This window comes from Ursus maritimus, unplaced genomic scaffold (genome assembly GCF_017311325.1).
Source record: "Ursus maritimus isolate PB19 unplaced genomic scaffold, ASM1731132v1 scaffold_13, whole genome shotgun sequence".
Lineage (NCBI taxonomy): Eukaryota > Metazoa > Chordata > Mammalia > Carnivora > Ursidae > Ursus > Ursus maritimus.
This window is the reverse complement of record NW_024423675.1, coordinates 62,283,738-62,289,874: the sequence shown is the minus strand read 5'-3', so window position 1 is coordinate 62,289,874 and position 6,137 is coordinate 62,283,738.

Genomic DNA, 6,137 nt, shown 5'->3' with positions numbered 1-6,137 from the left:
ATACGCAAGTAATGAATCATCGAACCTTGCATCAGAAACCAGGGATGTACTGTATGGTGACTAACATAATGTAATAAAAAAAATTAAATAAATAAATAAATAAATAAATAAATAAATAAATAAATAAAAGACAGCACAAAGCCCATTTTATCTGGGATCTAGCTTTGTAGAGGGAAGGGTCTAGCAGTGTTGGTGGGGGCCCGTCTCTCCACGACTGTTTCCCTGGATACCCCAGCTTGATTGAGCCCACAGAGGAAGTTTACCTCTTTTGCTATATTTTCAGCATCAGCACTGAGCTATAATTACACACTAATGATATATAAATGGATACTGTAGATGAAGAAAGACACTTTCAAAGGCTGTTTTATTAAACATTTTTGAACTGCTCTGTAAATGTCACAGAGTAAGACTTGAAAAGTTTTCAACGAGCTGAATCCAGAAATAGTATGTATTGCCTGGTTCATTCTGTGCCACTTCCTTCTAGGGCAGATTTTAGACTGTCTTGAGGCCAATTTTTTTTTTTTAGCTCTGAAATATTCTCTGTTGGAACTGACTATAGAAAGTCAACATTGAGCATTAGATTCCCGTCCCACTAGTCTAGCAAGAGAAGTCCCATGTAAGCATAAAAGCAGTGAATGAGATGTGACCAGTCTACTTTTTAAATACAATGCAATAAAAGTAGTTAATCTCTTTCTAAACTCTTGCTGGGCTCTCTGAAATGTTAAGGACAGGGAAGGCAAACCGGATTATTAAAGCCGCAACGCCTGATATTAATAGAACCCAATGAAAAAGCAGAAGCCAAACCAAGCCAAGGTAACACGTGGAGGGGGATGTGATTTTTAGCACTACTGTAGCATTTTTCTTGTTAGTAAAGGGTCTTCCAAGTCTCTCTACATAGTGATTGTTCTCAGCTTGAAAATTTGATAAACACCATCTCAGTTACACAAGCATTTGCTTGGAACAAGGAGTATCAAAGGTACCATCCTTAGATTTGGAAGGCTCTAAAGATAATTAGATAATATTGGTCTCAGTATTCTCATTGTATAATTATCTGATGTCCATCAGTCTTCCAAAATAAGAATTATTTTGCTGTTTTATCCAACAAAAAATTTTGACCTGTCCTTTAGTACACCACGCATCACAGTGCTGGTACATGTTCCCTTGGCTGTCCCCTCTCCCGTCGGGCTGTGGCTCACTTCAGCAAGGGCCAGCAAGTCTGTATGCTTACATCATCCCGAGGCCCAGGGTGGAGCAGAATGGGCTCAGCAGCCACTGCCAGTGCGTTCACGTCCATTAAAGGCTCTGGTGCACTGTCCATCATTGTCAGATGAATATTCCGTCTGGCAACAAGGGACTCCCACAGCTCGTGGTCCACGTTCTGGTCACATAACTTCCTGACACAGTCTCTGATGGAGTTTTCAGGGTGAATGGTGAAAGTGGTGGGTCTGCATTACTGCTTCTCAAAGATGCCTCAGATGCTAATGCTTTAATAACTGAGGAATATTTGCCCTTAAATATTTTCTAAGTCTCCTACATTATGCAGATATATATGTGTTTATAGGCATCTCTTATTAGACTCAAGATATTTTCATTTTGTAAAAAATGTGTAAATACTTTCATGTTTTTCTAGCGGCTTGCATGCCCATCAAAAAAAATTATTTCTTACCCCTAGTGGACACTGTTTCTGTGAGAATATCTCTGTTGTTATGTAGGACAGGGAGAGCCAGCCCCACCTTCTCCAGATCCTCTATGGTTGAGAATTGGCAAATCAGTTTTACACAGTTTTTTGAGCAATTTGGGGTAAAGGTCAGCCCCAAAACATTAGCTTCTGACCTATAAGAAGGGGAGGGTTAGGGTATAGAGGGGCCTAGAATTAACCTTTCTGCCCTCATATGGTATCAGGTGTGGCTGTCATAAGCCACATGTACCTGTATGTCCACTCACCGAACCATAGCATTCCCCAAGTGCCTACGATGTTGTCCAAGTCTGTAAGACTGAGTTTCTTTTTCAACTTCCTATTCAGTCTTTAGAGTTACAGGACCCAGCATTTTGTCATATCCCCCAAAGCAGGTTCCATTCCATAAAGCATTTGTGAATGGTGTAAATTATTTTATCACAGGGAAAGTTTCAGGTATTATGTTGAACGTATTGCCAAAACTAGAAGTCGAAGTGTGAAGATTTTAATAAGACTTTTCTAGAAGATGAAAGAGAGCTTTAGTGCATGGAATGCCACCAACCCACCAAAGCCCCATTTGGGTACTTGCTTCCCACCCCATTCCCAGCTTCTTTCTGGTTTCCCATGGCCTCATCTTCTTTTCAGTCCTGTCCCCACCTGCCATGCAACCTCTTTGGGCTTGGCCTTTGCTACTTCCTAGATTCATCTCCTTGTTCTTGCCATGTTTCTCCCTTTTACGACTCAGAGCAACTGGGGTTTCTTGACTTCTTTGATCTTGAATCTTGGCACTTACCACTCTGCTTGTGAAATAGCTTCCTTGGATCTGCCCTTGTTAGCACGCAACGGGGTCATCAGCAACGGGCATTGTTCACGTATGGAATGTGCCTAATACAAGTGCAGGCACCCAGGCAGTGCCTAGTCAGTGGCGGCCATCATTGTCATGATGATGGTCATGTGGCTTTCCTGGCTGGACCCTCGCTTTCCCACCTCTTTAACTGGCACCTGCGGTGGCCATGAAACTGCTCCTGGAAGACGCACTACTACAGAGAGCGTAAGGGTTGAGGGCCCAGCTCCTGCATTTGGATTCCAATACTGTGGTTCTGCCAAGGCTTATCTTATCTTATCTCCCTTAGGTGGCCCCCAGTGACTGAGTACAATAGGCATATTAAGGCCGATTTTTTTCTGGGAGGTGTGGATTCCTTTATCACTTGCCTTTGACTCAAAGACTCCCTGATGACTTTGCAAAGTGTCCTTAGACATGTGCACCCAAACTTCCTTGCTTCCTTCCTTCGCGTGGGGTGGGGTGTGGCCTTGGTCTGGTGGCTCTCCAGCCTTCCCTGCTCCCTTCTTGTTCCTTTCCACAAAGTCCCTTAGTAAAATTCTTGCAAGTTTAATTCCATCTGGGTGTATGCTTCTTGGAGAACCTGGACTACCACACCACCTAATACTGGGCTGGTTCCTTCCACTTTTTATCTCTGTGCTGCTTTGTGCCAGTTGAACATCTATTCTGGACCAGACGCCCTTCTTATATCCACAGTGGCGCCTCAGCGTGAGTGGCCCTGAGCATCTCTCTCTGTGAGGTGTAATGAATGCAGTCTGGATCAAACCCTGCATCCACTCCTATCTCTATTTTTCTTCTTTCTCTCCTATTTTCTCTCTCCCTTTGTTCCTCTCTTGCACTTTGTCCCTCTCATTTTGCCTCAGATATAATCTAAGTTACGTAATATCCAGTAACATAACATCCATTAAAAACAGGTCATAATAGACTTCCAGTTGAACAAAGAGGTTTGAACATTTTGCTCATCTTTTCTTCCTTCTGAAATCCCACCACAATGATAGCAAAAGAATAACACATCATAAATCTGCAGGGATTGAAGGAAAAGGAGGGGAGATCTCTGTGTCTAGAAGTTAGCACTTTGGAAACTGGAAAGAAGAATGGAGACAAATAAATGACTTGACTCCCAGGGATGGCTACTAACTAAGTCTCTGGGCAGGAAATGGAAAAAAAGCAAGATCTCTCTTCTTATAGAATCCCGGAAAAACCCAGGAATTACAGCATTAGGTTGGGATGCAGGTGGGGCTGAAAACAGGAATAGTGATGGAAAGCCAAAGGAGAATTAGGGCTTCAGATGGTTTCGTTCACCTTGTGTAACAGGCAATCATGCTTTCCTTATTTCAGGAAAAGGTGGGAGGTTTACTTTCTGGGGATATTGAGCTAGACAGCCTCTGGATTTGGGGATACTGAGGATAGCTGAGGGATGGGAGTATGAAATTATATATATATTTAAAAAAGGATGAAGTGAAAATCAACACCCTGAGTTTATGGAACCCCCATCCCCTTCGCCCCCAGAACTGACAGGCTTACACATCCCAGGCAGGAGGTTCGAGGACCCTCTATAAGGACAGTGGTCCAATATGAAATACAGTTGAACTTTGAACAACACAGGTTTGAACTAACATGGGTTTTCCCCCCACCAAAATACAGTACAGAACTGTAAATGTATTTTCCCTTCCTTATGATTTTCTTTAAAACATTTTCTTTTCTCTAGCTCACTTTATTGTAAGAATACAGTATGTAATAAATATAACACACAAAATTGTATTAATCAACTGTTTACGTTATTGGTAAGGCTTCCCATCAGCAGTAGGCTATCAGTAGTTCAGTTCTGGGGAGTCAAAGTTATGTGTGGATTTCTGACTGCGTGAGGGGTTGGCGCCCATAACCCTCATGTTGTTCAAGGGTTAACTGTATTTTAAATACTGATATTTAGGGCCCTAGTGAAACAGCCAATTTTCTGTAATGAATCCATGTCTTATAGGGTCTCAGCTGTAATCATGAATAGTTAGTGAAGAATAAACAAGAATTCATATCAAACCTTTAACTGAGTAACAGAGATTCAAACAGGAGAAAGGACGATGTGGTACAGAACAAAACAAAACAAACGTAACAGGTGACTTCAGCGAGATATACGTGGAGCAAGTACAAAATTCTATAGAAAAGAAGCCAACAGAATAAGAAAAGGGATTTAGACACTTAAACATATGGTGGCATGATATAAAAATTAGATGATGAAGCTGACGGATATCCAAAAAATAGAACAGAAGGACAAGGAGAGGTGAGAAGTGAAAAGGAGAAAAAAAATAGAGGATCAGATCAGAAGATCCAAATGACGGCTATTTCGGAAAGAGAAAACAGATTAACCGGAAGGAAGGAGTAAATTAAATAAATAAAAAATACAACGAAAAAATATCCAGAACTGAAGAACATGATTGTCCAGATTAAAGGTGTATGATGAATGCCCAACATAATGAAAAAAAAAAAGACCCACACCTAGATGCATTTTTTTAAAAAAGATTTTATTTATTTATTTGACAGAGATAGAGACAGCCAGCGAGAGACGGAACACAAGCAGGGGGAGTGGGAGAGGAAGAAGCAGGGTCCCAGCAGAGGAGCCTGATGCAGGGCTCGATCCCAGGACCTTGGGATCACGCCCTGAGCCAAAGGCAGACGCTTAATGAGTGAGCCAACCAGGCGCCCCACCTAGATGCATTTTTGTGAAGTCTCAGAACTGCAGGAAAACAGATAATCTTTTAAAGAGAGAGAGAGAGAAAATCAGTGGAAAATTGCCTTTGAAAGTTAGGAGGAGACAGAACTTGTACCACTATTTAAAAAGAAGAGACAATGAAGGAAGCAGAACAAGAGGGAGGCTCACATTCACCATGGTGACCCAACAATGTGGGCCTTGGGACCCAACAATGCAGCTGCCTCTCCACTCTATCCCTCTGGGGATATGGTGAGGGGATTAGCCAGGAGCTCAGCACCACCCCTCCCTGCTTCCCGTTGGCTCCCCTCATGGGGGCAGTGTTACAACATCAGGATTACTGCCACAGTTGGGCTCTCAGGCGATGCCAGGCTTGCTGCCCTAAGTACACGGTGATATAAAGCTTCCCACACGGACTACTACGAGTCGTTTGGATGTTTGAGTTTTCTCCCTTTTTTGTTTTACTACCTTATAGTCATACTAGATAGTAAATCAGCACCAGATCTGGATTAGAACTGAACTCTCTTGACAGGAAGCTGAGCACTTCCGGTTGGAAGCACAAAGGGACTCTGAAATAAACTCCATGCGTCTCTGGCTCTACATCAGTGATGGGAGATGGTGGCTGCTGTTCACCCAGGTGGCTGTGTGCACATGTACAAGAAGTGAACCTTTGTTGAAGCCATTGTTTAAGGTTTGGGGGTCTTTTGTTGTTGCAGCGTAACATGTAATTGGGTTACTGATTCAGGTTACTTCCCATCCTTCACAGTGCAGAAACTAAAATGTCTATACTTTGAAATTGATTGCTGGGAGGCCAAAGAACTAACTTAACTTATTTCTGCTTGAAGATTGAATTCTTTCTGTCAGGCATTCACATTTTCTCCAGAGGTCCTGGGGCTGCTGATGGATAGTGAGATTACATG